This window comes from Martes martes (assembly GCF_963455335.1).
Source record: "Martes martes genome assembly, chromosome: 6".
In the NCBI taxonomy this organism is placed as follows: Eukaryota; Metazoa; Chordata; class Mammalia; order Carnivora; family Mustelidae; genus Martes; species Martes martes.
In genome coordinates, this window is record NC_137893.1 from 33,932,668 (window position 1) to 33,947,421 (window position 14,754).

At 41.6% G+C, this 14,754-nt stretch overlaps 1 protein-coding gene across 7 annotated transcripts in view; it reads right to left on the minus strand.

Annotated features, from left to right (window-relative positions):
• KLHL32 (kelch like family member 32) overlaps positions 1-14,754 on the minus strand; it is a gene marked incomplete at both ends in the record, with an annotated part of 191,901 nt that overhangs the window by 118,663 nt on the left and 58,484 nt on the right. The window lies entirely within an intron of this gene.

Consider the following 14,754-nt stretch of genomic DNA (forward strand, 5'->3'; position numbering starts at 1 on the left):
TCCTAATGTCCTCCATGCTATTCCTTATGTTCCACAAATAAATGAAACCATATGGTAATTGACTTTCTCTGCTCAACTTATTTCACTTAGCATAACCTCCTCCAGTCCCATCCATGTTGATGCATAAGTTGAAGTCCTTTCTATTTCAAATGGAAGATATAGAAACAGCATTTTCAGACTACAAGGACGCCACAGATAAGGAAAGCTTCCCAAATGCACTAGTCATACCAGTTCTGCATTTTTTTTTCTGGTGAAGTCCAACTTTGTGTCTACTGTTGCCAGCTCCTGAGCTGCTGAACAGAGCTGCAGAAAAACACAGGACCATGCGGACTGGATTCATACTACCTGCATGACTGCCAGGCAGAGGGAAGCCTTCTGTGCTGCTCTGCCATCTCAACCCAGCCCCAAGCCCAGTGGTTCCCAAGGTCTCATCTCAGGACCAGCAGCAGGAGCATCGCCTGGGAATCTGTCACAGTTGCAAATTCTTGGATGTCTCCCCAGACCTAAATGAATCAGGAACTTTCACAGTGAGACCCAGTAACAAATGTTATAACCAGGCCCCTTGTCATTCTGGAGCACAGGGAAGCCTGAGAAACACTGGTGTGGTCAATTCACTTTACCTCTTCCCTCATACTCCTTTCTCATCAAGCCTCCCCCTCCTCCTTTCTCTCCTTACTCTAATCCTATGATCTTCCAAAGCCTCCCACCACCAAATCTACCAAGTCACCTATCCATATTCATATCAGCACATTTGAATTTATCAAATACTCCATTTGTGGAAGAGATCTCAACCCCTTCTGCCAACCATTGTCCCCCTCTCTTCCCAGGGGGTTATCTGTTCTCTTTCTTCTCTTGAAAACTCCCATCAGCATAAAAATGTGCCTTGACAGCTCCTATCTTAAGAAATAAAAATCCCCCCCTTAACCCCAGAGCTTCTTCCATGCCCTGCCCCTTTAAAGCAAAGTTCCTCAGGAAAGTTGTCCACATAAAACACCACTATTTGCTCTACTCTATTCTCTCTTGAACCCACTCCTGTTGAGTTTTGTTCTTAATATTCCTCTAAAAATGTTTTCATCAAGGTCACCATTGACCTCCAAATCCAATGCCCAAATCCAATACCCATTTCTCAACATTTAAACTTACTCAAGCCAACAGCCATTAGCAAAGACCCGTCTCTCTACTGCTGGAACATCTTCCCCCACCTCTGTGATAGCATTCCCTCTCATGCCTTCTACTTCATGAACCACTCCCTCTCCATCTCCTTCCCAACTGGTAAGCTTAGGGGACATCCAGAACTCATTCCCCAGATCTCTTCTTTCCTCTCTCTGCTCATTCCATGGATGTTCTCCTGTAATCCCATGACTTTCAAACTACCCATACTACTCATTACACTCACATTTTTTTTTCTCTAGCCCAACCTCACCTTCACACTTCAGACTCTTATATCCAACTTCCTATCTCCACTTGGATATCTAATGGGCAGCTCAAACTGAACATGCCCCAAACTGATCTCCTGAGCCTCTCTACCAACCACCAAACCTGCTCCTATTCCAGTCTTAACCACCTCAGCAAACAGCAACTGCTGGTTATTGAGGCTACAACCCCAGTCAACTCCTGACTCCTCTCCTCTAGTGTCCTCATACCTCACATTCGATCATCAGCCACTCCTATAGGCTCTATCTTCAGAATAGTTCCAGAATCCAATCACCACTCAGTACTATAGCCAGCACTACCACTCCTGTCTAATCCAGTCTTGCTAGACTTACTAGACTGGCCTCCTAACTAGTTAAACTGCTTTCTCCTTTGTCCCTTCAGAGTGTTTTTAATAATACCAATCAAATTGATCCTTTAAAGGCATCAACGAAATTATGTTACTCCCTTATGCAGACCTCTCCAGTGACTTTTTATCTTATTGAAAAGGAATCCAATCTTCACTATAACATAAAAGTTTCTATGAATATCCTGAGTACCTTCGTGTCTACACCTTTCTCTGCTTGGGTCAGTCTTCCTCAAGATACCAGCATGGCTCACTCATTCATGTGCTCTGCTCAGACCTCTGCTCAGATATCCTCTTACTGAGAGGCCTTCTGTGGCTGTCCTTGATAAAGCAGTACCTTGCTCCCCATCACCCTAGTTCCCTATCTCCTTACTTTGCGTTATTCTTCCTAGTACTTACCACCTCTCGACATCGTACATATTTATCTATGTGACTATTTTCTGTTTCTCCACCCACAGGATAGAAGATCCCAGGAGGGCAGGGGCTAGGTCTATTCTATACCCCCAGCGCTGAGAATAATGCCCAACACAGCATGTACTCCATATTGGTGAAATTATTTTAATAAATTATTGGTGAATTAATTTATCTCTAGATAGATTTTTTAAATTCAGAATTACTTTCATTGATTAGTATAACATAAGAGGAAAGGGATTATAAATTATATTCTTTTCTAAAAAATATTTTTATTTATCTATTTATTTGTCAGAGAGAGAGAAAGAGAGCACACAAGCAGGGGAAGTGGCAGGCAGAGGGAGAAGCAGACTCCCCACTGAGCAGGGAGCCCGGTGCGGGATTCGATCCCAGGACCCTGGAATCATGACCTGAGCCGAAGGCAGACACTTAATCAACTGAGCCGCCCAGGCATCATTATATAAATTAAACTATGAACTACTAATGAATTGAAAAAGTTACGCACGTGTGGCAAAAATGCCAACACTCATCTCATTTGCAAAATTCTTTATAGCTCCTTCCCTAACTAGTCAGAAGGAGAAATCCTGAATTTCTCCCGCTCCTCAAGGAGAGAGGCTTTGACTGACGTTCAGGAAATTGTTGCAGCTCCCATCACAGAAGCAAGGATGAGCATATTCTTCCAGAAGAGGCCTGGCCTAAGGCACCAAACGGGAATAGACGGATTAGAAAGGTTAGTCGGAGCCTTTAAATCCCGTCGGCGGCGCTTATTTCACACAACTGGCATTCACGATAACCTCCAAGGCTCGGTAATGCCCAGCACAAAGACAGAGGTCACAGACAGATGAGACGAACACTCTGGGCACGGGCCACACGTCCGGCGGGCTCACTCTGGGAAGCTCTTGCGGGAGATGCCCCGACTGGGATTGTTTCTGCCTTTGTTTCTTGTTTCTCTGTTCTGTAGTGTTCTCTTCTCTCATTATCACATAAGTTTTTCTAGAAGATACTTTAGCACAGGATATCCCAAGTGCATTGAAAGGACACAGTTTGGAAAGAAAAAAAAAAAAAGAGAGAGAGAGAGAGAGACAGAGAGAAACAAAACAAACAAAAAACAAACCATACTAGGAAAGCTGTGGGTCTCACTTACAGAAACAGAACGAGTGTTGGCAAGGCCCCGCTTGCACTGGAGTCCTTCAAATTCAGCTTTGTTGCCTTCCGTGACTGGTTGTTCTAATATATCCTTCCAGAGAATTTGTGTTTGGGGAGGAATACAAATAAAGATTTGATCTCCGGGGCGCCTGGGTGGCTCAGTGGGTTAAGCCTCTGCCTTCGGCTCAGGTCATGATCTCAGGGTCCTGGGATCAAGCCCCACATGGGGCTCTCTGCTCAGCAGGAAGCCTGCTTCCTCCTCTCTCTCTGCCTGCCTCTCTGCCTGCTTGTGATCTCTGTCAAATAAATAAATAAAAATCTAAAAAAAAATATTAGATCTCCTCATGATTTCCAGTACAGTGAATGTGCCTGTCACCTGCCTGGAAGAACTGGCCAAAAATTGCCTTCTGCAGAAGGAAGGGATCGCAAACTCACTCGTTTGCAGAGGACAACTAAGGCAGCCAAGTTTCAGTGCTGCAAAGCACAGGCTGGTTACATTGAGGCCTTGGAGAATCGTGCACCCATCAGCATCTAGTCTGGCACTCAAAGCAGGACAGACAGGAGGAAGGGTCACTGAGGACCACTGACAGGAAGAGCGGCGTTCCCTGAGAGCTCAGAGCAGTAAGTGGCCAAGTGGGAGCCAATTCTAGTGGCTGGACACAGTCTCACCAAATTGGACGACTGTAGCTCAGACAGAGATATCAACAGGGCACAATGCAAATGTCCCCTGAATAACAAAGGGGATCAAGAAATGTAGGCTGCATAAAGCCAAGCAGTTCAGAATGCATGGGCGCAAAGTTATAAACCTTGAAACCTGCCAAACTGGATTGGGTATTTCTTCTTTCCTTGGTCATATTCGCCTGCTTGGGTGGAAGCAAAGCTGGGGCTTCTTAAGATTGGACAGATAAATTTTGATGCAATTTGGCAGTGGGGGGCAGGATATGAGTGTCTCTTGTTCACAGGGTGGATGGAATATTTTCTCCCTGTCATCCACTCACACCTGACCTCTGGATGGCAGAACACAGGACGCTGAACTGGAAAGAGGCGAGCCGGACGGTACTGAGAAAATGCACACGTATCATTACAACCGTGCATTGCCATGTGTCAACAAAATGGCTTAATACAAGTATGGGACTTACTTTTCTCACAAAATAGATTAGGCGGCTTGCAGTGCCAACAAACAATCTCATTCTGGAACCTCTCCAGCAACTGGGGGCAAGCTAGGTCATGGGAACTAAGGTCCACATCCGACTCCTACCCCAAATGCGGAGATGCAGTCCTCATTTTGATCAGCCGGAGATAAGAACTCAGCAGTGGCCACGGTCAGGGTGACACTGGGTGGTCTGACAAATTGTAATAGTTGTAACAGCCACAGCTGCTGCAGAGGGTGGTGGTCTCTAAAGGTACCAGTGAGAGTTCTTACATCAGAATTCAGTCATGAGGTTGGTCTAATGGCCCCCCTGGAAGGAGGCACTCTTGAATACACAGTCCAAATGTGTCCTCTGGCCACTAATTTAGGCAGTGTTGGTAGCAGAGAGCTGAATCTGCACAATGTTTAGTGACAGCCCTCCAGACTGGAATGAGATTGGGGCTCCCCATCTGCAGGCAGGACATGGGGCCAGAAAACTCCTGAAAGAGGAGAGTGGAGGCTGAGGTGAGATTGTGCACAGGGCATGATGAGATGGGCAATGCCCCCTCAGCCCAGTTTAGCTGGCCAGGCGCTGGGAGGGTGGAGGAGGCCTGACACAGCACACAGTCCCCGTGGGTCCCGGGGTCTCCTTCTTCATTCCTCCTCCTCCATCACCAAGCGTCCACCCTCTTAATTCTGTCTTCTTGTTCTTTTCCTTCTGTTTATTCTCTCTCCCACTTCTACCTTGCTTCTTGGATTAGCAACTGGTAGGGACTGCTTTTAATAGCCAGGCAAGTATCAGTGTGACCCTTTTTTTTCTCTTCTTCTTCTTTTTTTTTTTTTTGGTTAGAGAGAGAGAGAGGAAGGGAAGAGGGAAAGAGAGGAAATCTGAAGCAGGCGCCACACCCAGCATTGAGCCTGATGTGGGGCTCAGTCCCACGACCCGGAGATCATGACCCCAGCTGAAATCGAGAATCAGATGCTTAACGGACTGAGCCCCCCAGGCGCTCCCCAGTGTGACCTTTTTTTCTGTCTTATGAACGGATATGTTGGCATCTTCAGGCAACTTTGTATCTTAGTTCTTCAAAGCTTTCTTCTTTATTTCTTCCTTAGGAGACTTTTGAGTCACTTACTTCTAGCCCGAAGGAGCTGAGCATGCGAAAGCCAGACGATTAAGGTCTCTACCAAACATATAACGGGGCACGCAGCAGCACAAGCACTTTGGCTAGCATTGCTAACACCACAAATTAGATGGCCTTAATACTATTGATAAGAACAAGTGAGCATATTTTTCTCATTTTCATGCTTGTTTCTTTGGGATTTTTTTCTGTATAGTATAGTGACATAGCAAATTATTACCTCTTTGGATGTCTAAATCATCAAGAAAATTGAATAAAGCAACGCAAATAACTTTCAAATGGTCAAATATTTCAGACACATAAGTAAAAACATTTGCATAAAACTTTTCAAAAGACTTCTTATAGACAGAATATGAATCATAAGATCTAGCTATAAGAAACTGCCATTAATTTAGATTTTGCTTCAAAGCCGTTAGACTAAGATTTTCTTATCCACCAGGTGGCGCCTATGTTTAAAGCAAAATTATTTTCTAAATTACTCCTGTATTGTACCTCTATCACTGACAACTTAAATTTATTTTTGAGAACGAACAAAATAATTGAAGTAAGGATAATAAAACATATGAATTCTACTTTCTAAATGTCTCTATTATTTGGGGAAATGTTCATAATTTTTTTTTTTGAAGTTCTCCATCTGAGCAATACTGTTCAGAATTCAGCAGCTCTCCATAAACCATGTCCCAATTTATGGCTATATTTCAAACTTTTTGTCCTTGTATTCAGGAACTATCATGATATGGCCACAATCTATTTTTTAAAAAAATATTTATTTATTTGAGAGAGAGAGAAATATCATGAGCAGGGGGAAAGGGCAGAGGGAGAAGCAGATTCCACTCTGAGTAGGAAGCCCAGTGTGGGACTTGATCCCAGGACTCTGGGATCGTGACCCGAGCTGAAGGTAGATGCTTAACTGACTGAGCTACCCAAGCACCCATACAACCTACTTTCTAAAACTTATTTCCAATTGTGCAACCTATGGTCCCTTTACTAAAACCAATAGCCCATTCACTGCTCTCCACACCGAAGCAGTACTTTTTTCCTCCACCATGCCCTCCTGACTTCTTCATTCTCCCTATTTTAAAATCCAACTCATACAAGACGTAACTCTAAGTTCATTACCTATACAAAGCTTTGCAAGACCCTCCCTCGCCTCAACCTCCAGCTGGGATTAATCTTCTGCGCTCCCAACTAGAACAGATACATAGTGAACTAAGTCCATAGGATCTAAGTCACATGCCTGATTTCTAATTCTGGATCTGAGACTTGCTGGCAGAACGAGATCAGGAAAACCAATTCTATGTGCCTCAGTGTCCTCATCAATACAATAAAAATAGCATTTATATCAAAAGATGGTCTTAAGGACTGAGAAAATGCATATGTATCATTACAACTGTGTATGGCTATGTGTCAACAAAATGGCTTTAAGCAAGTATGGGACTTCCTTTTTGCACAAAATGGATTAGGCAGCATGGAGTGGCATGTATTTTCCTATTTGGCCAATCTTGGCCCATGGTTTCATGGTTATAAAATGGCTACTATACCTCCAGGCATTGCATTTGCACGCAAAGCATATAGGAAAAAAGAGTGAAAAAATCAAACACCATGGGCCAGCTGAGTCTGTCACTACTTCCCAGGAAACGATGGACTCCTGACAAACTCTGCCACTTGCATTTACATTTCATTTGCCAGGACTAGGTCATGCGGCTACAGTAGCTGGAAAAGAACCTGGGAAATTGAATTTTTATGGTTACATGCACTATTGTCCCAAATCAAATTGGAATTTTCTATACAGAAAAAACGAGGTAACAGATATTGTGTAGGCAACCAGAGGGCAGGTCCTGACTTTTAGCACAGAATCTATTTACGTTAAATCAGTGATAAATGCCAACAATTATCTGGGTCTTTTTCATGCAACTAAGTGTTTCTGCCCTGAGTGGGTTATGTGTGTGTCCCTTAGTTTTACCGAGGACACTTTGGTCCATCCTCTTTCATGTTCATTGCTGGCAAACATGCTACAAGAGCACGCTAGATTTACTTACTAAAGAAAGTCACAGGCTTGAAAAATACAGTTCCTGAGGAAGACGTGAAAGGATGTCAAAAGCCTCTGTGGAGGAGCCTGGTCACATGCTAATATTATCAGGGATTATCTAATTGAAGGCGTTAAATAAAAGGACACAAGAGTTATTTCAATAACAGTTGTAATGATATGTATATAAAGGTAACCTTTGGGTTGGGTGAGGTATAGAATTAATCTGGGATTTGAGTACTGATTCTTTAAGTTACAAATTTTGTCAGGTGGTTTTCTTCCAGACATACTAGTGCATTTACACACTAACTTTATCTTTTTTTTTTTTTTTTAAGATTTTATTTATTTATTTGACAGACAGAGATCACAAGTAGGCAGAGAGGCAGCAGAAAGCAAGGAAGGGAAGCAGGCTCTCCAAGGAGCAGAGAGCCCAACATGGGGCTTGATCCCAGGACCCTGGGATCATGACCTGAGCTGAAGGCAGAGGCTTTAAACTACTGAGCCACCCAGGCACCCCACTAACTTTATCTTTAAAAAATAACAATACTGGGGCACCTGGGTGGCTCAGTGGTTTAAAGCCTCTGCCTTCGGCTCAGGTCATGATCCCAGGGTCCTGGGATAGAGCCCCACATCGGACTCTCTGCTCAGCGGGGAGCCTGCTTCCCTTTCTCGCTCTCTGCCTGCCTCTCTGCCTACTTGTGATCTTTGTCTGTCAAATAAATAAATAAAATCTTTTAAAAAAAAATACTAACTAGTGCTCGCTTCGGCAGCACATATACTAAAAAAAAAAAAAAAATACTAACTTATCTTTAAATTTATTTGAATTTTCAGGATATTTTTAAAGAATGTTATAAAGCACAGAGGTAAAATAATAATAATAATAATAATAAAAAACATCCTAGTTAAAAAAAAAAAAACCATGGAAATCACTTGGAGATTCTATTACTTTTCTTCACACATTTACACACCCTCATTTGGTTCACTTGAAATTTCTCAGGTTCCAGACGGGTTGCAGGAACATAACCTTCTCTAAGATGCCAAGAAGAAATCTGAGAATAGGTAAGGGCACTGACACTGCATTCCCAGGGAAATGACATGCTGGCCTCACTGCAAAATTTTCACGTATGACCATTAATGCCATTTTGAGGATGTTCCCGTCTATCAATGCTGCTAGTGAAACTGGTTCTTCTTTCCTATTCTAGGACATGCAGCAGAATGACAGATGACGTACTCCAACTAGGTGCTCAAGTAGAGACAGAAGGAAAAAAAAAAATCAAATGGAATCATTAAGCTGTGGTATAATTAATGCTGAGAGTGGTAGGCATAGAGGGCTGTTGGAATACTTGCTAGAGATGATTCATTTCATTGAACCTGTGAAATAATTCTTCATATGAAAAAACTTGGTCCTTTTATATTGTATGAACGAACCCCTTCCCCCCTTTTTGTGGTCTCTTCTCCATCAGCTCGATCCTGGCATTTCAAAGCTCTGAGATCAATAGTTCTGTCAGATAGTCATTTCCAACATAGTTTTCTTCATTATGTTTAAATTAACAAAATGTATTATTTAACAAAATGTAAAGCTAAATTATACATAGTTACATTACCTAGAAAAATATAGCCTAATTATTTGAAAAAGCAGAACAAATTTTTGGTAGTTTCTAAGAGAAAGAAGCAGACCCAGCAATTAAATATAATGAAACATGAAAGTCATTACAGGTTATAAGAAAAGCCAAATTAATTATTAAGACTTAGTTTTATAACCAGTGCTCTTTCAAGTGTGATGAACATGGGAGGTTTCATCCCACAGAGCTCTATTAGTGAAGCTGGGCTTCCACATGCAGAGGTAGTTTCTTAAAACGCTAATATGGTCAAACAAGAAAGAAACATTACTTAAAAATACTGATGTCCAAAAATGGTTAGGCCTCTGGAAGAATGAATAGGGCTGGTTCCATTGTTACTTTATAGTTGGCTACCCCCTTGTCACTGCTGGTGCTCAAGCAGAAATGAAAACAAAGAACCAGAGGAAATGATTACACTGTGGAGTGATTCATGCTAAGACACTGGTGGACACAGAAAGCCAGAGGAGCACTTGACTGGGAATGCCTAATTTCATGGAAGGAAGCTGTGAAATATTTTTTTTCCCCTGAAAAATTCACTAATATTCAATTTCATTTGGGAAATCCCTTGTATTTGCTTTATAAAGAATGGAGGCATAATATGGCTCTAGGGTCCATTGTAGGAATGTGGGCAAGTCATTGACATGTTTGTTTTTACCACTGTCATATACAAATCAGGAGATGACCACCACCTACTTGCATAAAGTCTACATAAGGATAAAATGAGATAACCCCGGTACAATTCTTAGACTAACACCTGGCACATTTTATAGAGTTTAAAAAAAAAAAAAAGTAGTTGCTTTTTTTTTATTATTGTTGTTGTCAATCCCATAAACAAATAAATCTACTTCACATATAACAATACCCTATTTCCAGTTTACACACCGCCTACTACATACCAACTACCTTGTGTGGTAATTTCATAGGTTTTCTTTCGTTCTCCCACCCTTCCCCACTCCTCACTCCTGCAAGGTAAATACCATCCCCACAAGGCAAATGAAGAAACTGAGGCAGAGAAATTCACCCATTCAATTAGCAAACCTTTCCTAAAGGTCTACAGTATTCCAGGCACCTTTCCTGGGACTGCAGTATGACAAGACAAGTTCCCCCACTGGGTGGTGCTCAGAGTCAAGTTTGAGCCAACCAGGTAGACTTGCAGGGCGACCGACTGACCAGAGGAAAACAAAAGAAGATAAAGGTTTAGAGGAAGGATCAAGAGTTCCATTTGGGGAATATATGTTAAGTTTATGATGCCTATTAGTCATCCAAATGGAGATATCAATTAGACAGAGACGTAGCACTCTAGTTGGCAAACTACAAGCTCCATACCAAATCTTCGTAGCACATAGTTGTATATGACCTATGAGCTAAAACAGTTTAAGAAAAAAATTTTTACTTGCATTTTAAAAAAATGTAATTCTATTTTTTCTAATAAACATGATTAGATATTGTGTTAGGAGGCATGCAGACAACATTAATCTCACTGATCTCCATCAGAGCTCTTGGGTGACCAGGTGCACTGTCAATGAGCAGTCATATTTTGAAAGGAATCTTTTGTTCTGATCGTTACATCGCAACAGTGGGCTTAAAGTATTCAGGAAATTGTGTTGCAAACAGATGTGCTGTCATCCCGGCTTTCTTGTTCCAGCTACAGAGCACAGGAAGAGTAGATTTAGCATCTTTCTTAGGAGCCCTGGCATTTTCACATGGTCAATGAGCAGTGGCTTTGACATAAGGTCACCAGCTGCATTAGCACCTAACACGAGAGTCAACCTGTCCTTTGAAGCTTTAAAGCCAGGCATTGACTTCTCCTCTCTCGCTATGGAAGTCCTAGATGGCACCTTCTTCAATAAGACTGTTTTGTCTCCATCGACAATCTGTTGTTTGGCGTTTCCACCCTCATGAATTATCTTAGCTAGATCTTCTGGAGAACTTGCTGCAGCTTCTACATCAGCACTTGCTTCTTCGATTTGCACTTTGATGTTATGAAAACAGCTTCTTAGACCTCTTGAACCAACCTCTGCTAGCTTTGAACTTCTATTCTGGAGCTTCCTCATGTCTCTCGGCCTTCAGAGAATTGAAGAGAGTTAAGGCCTCGCTCTGGGTTAGGCTTTGGCTTAAGGGAATGTGGTAGCTGGTCTGATCATTGCTCAGACCACTAAGATCTTCTCCATAGCAGCAGTTTGGTCATTTTCCTTCCTTATCATTCACGTATTGTTCACTAGAATAGCACTTTTAATTTCCTTCAAGAGGAAATTCATAACCTGGCTAATCATTCGATGCAAGAGGCCTAGCTTTTGGCCCGCCATGCCTTGCTCGCTAAGACTAACCATCTCTAGCTTACAATTCTTCCTCTCACCTGAATAGTTAGAGACCAACACAGGTAGATTACCTGGCTTAATTTCAATAGAAGGAGGCCCAAAGAGAAGGAGAGAGACAGAAGAATGATCAGTCAGTGGAGCAGTCAGGACACATAGAACATTTATCAATTGTTTGTGGTATTATATGGGTTTGGTTCATGATACTGCAAAACAATTAAAATCGCAACAACAAAGATCACTGATCACAGATCACCATAACCAATACAATAATCATGACAAAGTATGGAATGTTGCAAGAATTATCAAAATGTGACACAGAGACACAAAGTAAGCAAACACTATTCGGACAATGGCAGCAAGAGACTTGCTGGACACAGACCTCCCACAAACCTTAAACTGGTAAAAAACAAAAAATAAAAAAACAAACAAAAACCCCAAAACAAACAAACAAACCACCGAAGTATCTGCAGGGCCCCCTGGGTGGCTTAGTCATTTGAGCAGCCAACTCTTGATTTCAGCTCAGGGTCATGATCTCAGGGTCATGGGATCAGGCCCCACATCTGGCTTTGCACTCAGCACAGAGTCTGCTTGAGGATCTCTCTGTCCCTCTGCCCCTTCCCCCACTCACATACACACCCGTGTTCTTTCTCTCTCTCTCTCTCAAACAAATAAATAAATAAAATCTAAAAAAAAAAAAAACCCTAGTATCTGCCAAGTGCAACAAGGCGAAACACAATATAACTAAGTATGCCTATAATACACTATATGATGTGAAAAAGATATGAAATTCAAATTTCAGTCATTCCATTTACTGGAACTTAGCTCATTTATTTGCATATTTGTCCCTGGCTATTTTCATTCTACAACAGTAGGGTTGAGCAGTTGCAACATAGCTTTATGTGGCCTGCAAAGGCTAACTCTTTACTACCTGACCCTACACCGAGAAAGTTTTCCAGTCCCTGATCTGGAGTGTAAACAGGGGCTGGGAGTCAATAGCATAATATTGTTCAAAATAACATGGCTCCAGATGACCTCACAAAGGAAGCTAGTTAGATAAAACAGGAAGATCCTGACACATGAAGAAGTAATTCAGAGCCTATAGAGAAGGAGAAGCAAGCAAAGTCATCTAGAAAGGAATGATGGGAAAGGGACCTGAGGGGTACAAAGCCCAGACAGTGCAGAAGCCCAGAGAGAAGAGGCTCCCATGGAGAGCCATGTTGGCTGCACTGAATGAAGCTGAGAAGTCATAGTGACATTATTTAATTCACTTGGCAATATCTGGGATTGTCAAAAACCATTTCAGTAGAGTGTTGGAAGTCTTGGGACTTGAAGAGTGGAAAAGTGAGTGAAAATGAGTAAATGTAAGTTCATGCAACGTCTTTCACAGTTCTGCTGCGAAGACAAGTAAAGAAACAAGTGGTAACTGAAGGGGTGTAAAAGAACAAGTAAAGGATTTTGAAATGTGAACGATACAGCAAGTTTATATGCTGGTGGGAATGTTCCAGTGGAGAAGGAGAAAGTGATGACAGAAAAAAAGTGGGATTTGGGGAATGAAGCCCGAGAGGATCAGAGGGCATATGATGCAAAGCTTATGTGGAGAGTTTAACTTTTGACAGGATACCTCTTCCATCATAAACGAGAGAAATACACAGAACAAGTGCGTAGGGGATTGGAGATTTGATGGTGAAAAGATACAAATCTTCTTGTCTGCATCTATCATCACAACGGAAGGTGAGTTTTCCTCGTGCTATGTGTACTGAAGGTAGGGTAACAGGGGTAGGGAGTAGGGTTTGAGAAGAGAGAAGAAATGAGAAAATTACCAGGAAGAGGAGGAAAAGAAATTTACTTGGAAACCAATTAGCACTGCCTGGCAAAAATGAGTGTCCATCTGAGATTTGGAATCATGGATTGGAAGTGAAAATGGTAACTTCCCAGCAACCACCACAGAGTTGATACTTACAGTGGAATGCAATGGATAATTCTCTAAAAATTGCCACAGGCTAGAATCAGGCTTGGTTCCCTCTAAGGTCAGTGGCTCTGTCTTTGTGCTGTCAAATTGTTCCTACCCTGACAGATCCATGCATGGCTATCATAGATTTTTCAGGACCTAGATCTATTCAATTACCATATATCAAATTGGTATTTTTTTCTCCTTGCAAAGTAAAATGCAAATTAACCTGTTATTTTTGGGGTAGTACTCTATGAAGTACTACACCTCAATTATTCATTCTATCAGAACTAGTACAACTTTAGGAGCACGATACATCCTCAGATACTTCACTATTCTCCATACACAAATAATTCAGGCCCCTAATAATCCGTTTCCAAAAATGTAGTGGTGTGTTGATCTGGCATTGCCAACCACTATTCAGTCCACTCTGAGAAAGCATTTGCTGTGTATTTCTTTGACTTCAGTGCATCCTTAACATCTAGTAAGGTTATTTATTTTATTTTATTTTTAAATTTGACAGAGAGAGAGACAGTGAAAGCAGGAACACAAGCAGGGGGAGTGGGAGAGATAGAGAAGCGGGCTCGATCCCAGAACTCTGGGATCATGACCTGAGCCAAAGGCAGACGCTGAATGACTGAGCCACCCAGGCGCCCCAACATCTAGTAAGTTTTTAACAAGAAGGTACTCATTAAGTTTTTGATGAGTTAGTGGCTCTCAATTTGAGAATAAACTGTAAGTGGTTTTTTTTTTTTTATGAAGAATACAAATGAAATAAAATGCTCACAAAATAACTGAGGACATTTGATGTATTTAAATCAGTCCTTCATCTGAATGTCTGCATCATTATTCTATTCAAATGGAATATCGACTTGTAATTATAATCTTCTCAAAACTTCTGTTTGGCCTAGTTTTTTGTGTTTTTTTTTTATCTTGAAATCAACCACAAAAACCATATATTTTTGCTACCAGGTTGTGTGTTTTTTTTTTTAAACCTTACACTGGAATTGTAAAACTCCCATATACTACTACTTCATACAAATACTAAATGCTTCCAGCAGAGGGCTCAAGAATTCTATTTTAAGGAAAAAACTTTAAAAAGCTCATTGTCCAACAGCAGCTATTATAAAACTCCTTCAGAACGCAATGCTCACACACACAAAAAATACATTCCTCCTCCTGATCAAGTAATTTCAGGTCTATCAATTTATTTGAAATAACCCAAATGCAGGGCACCTGAG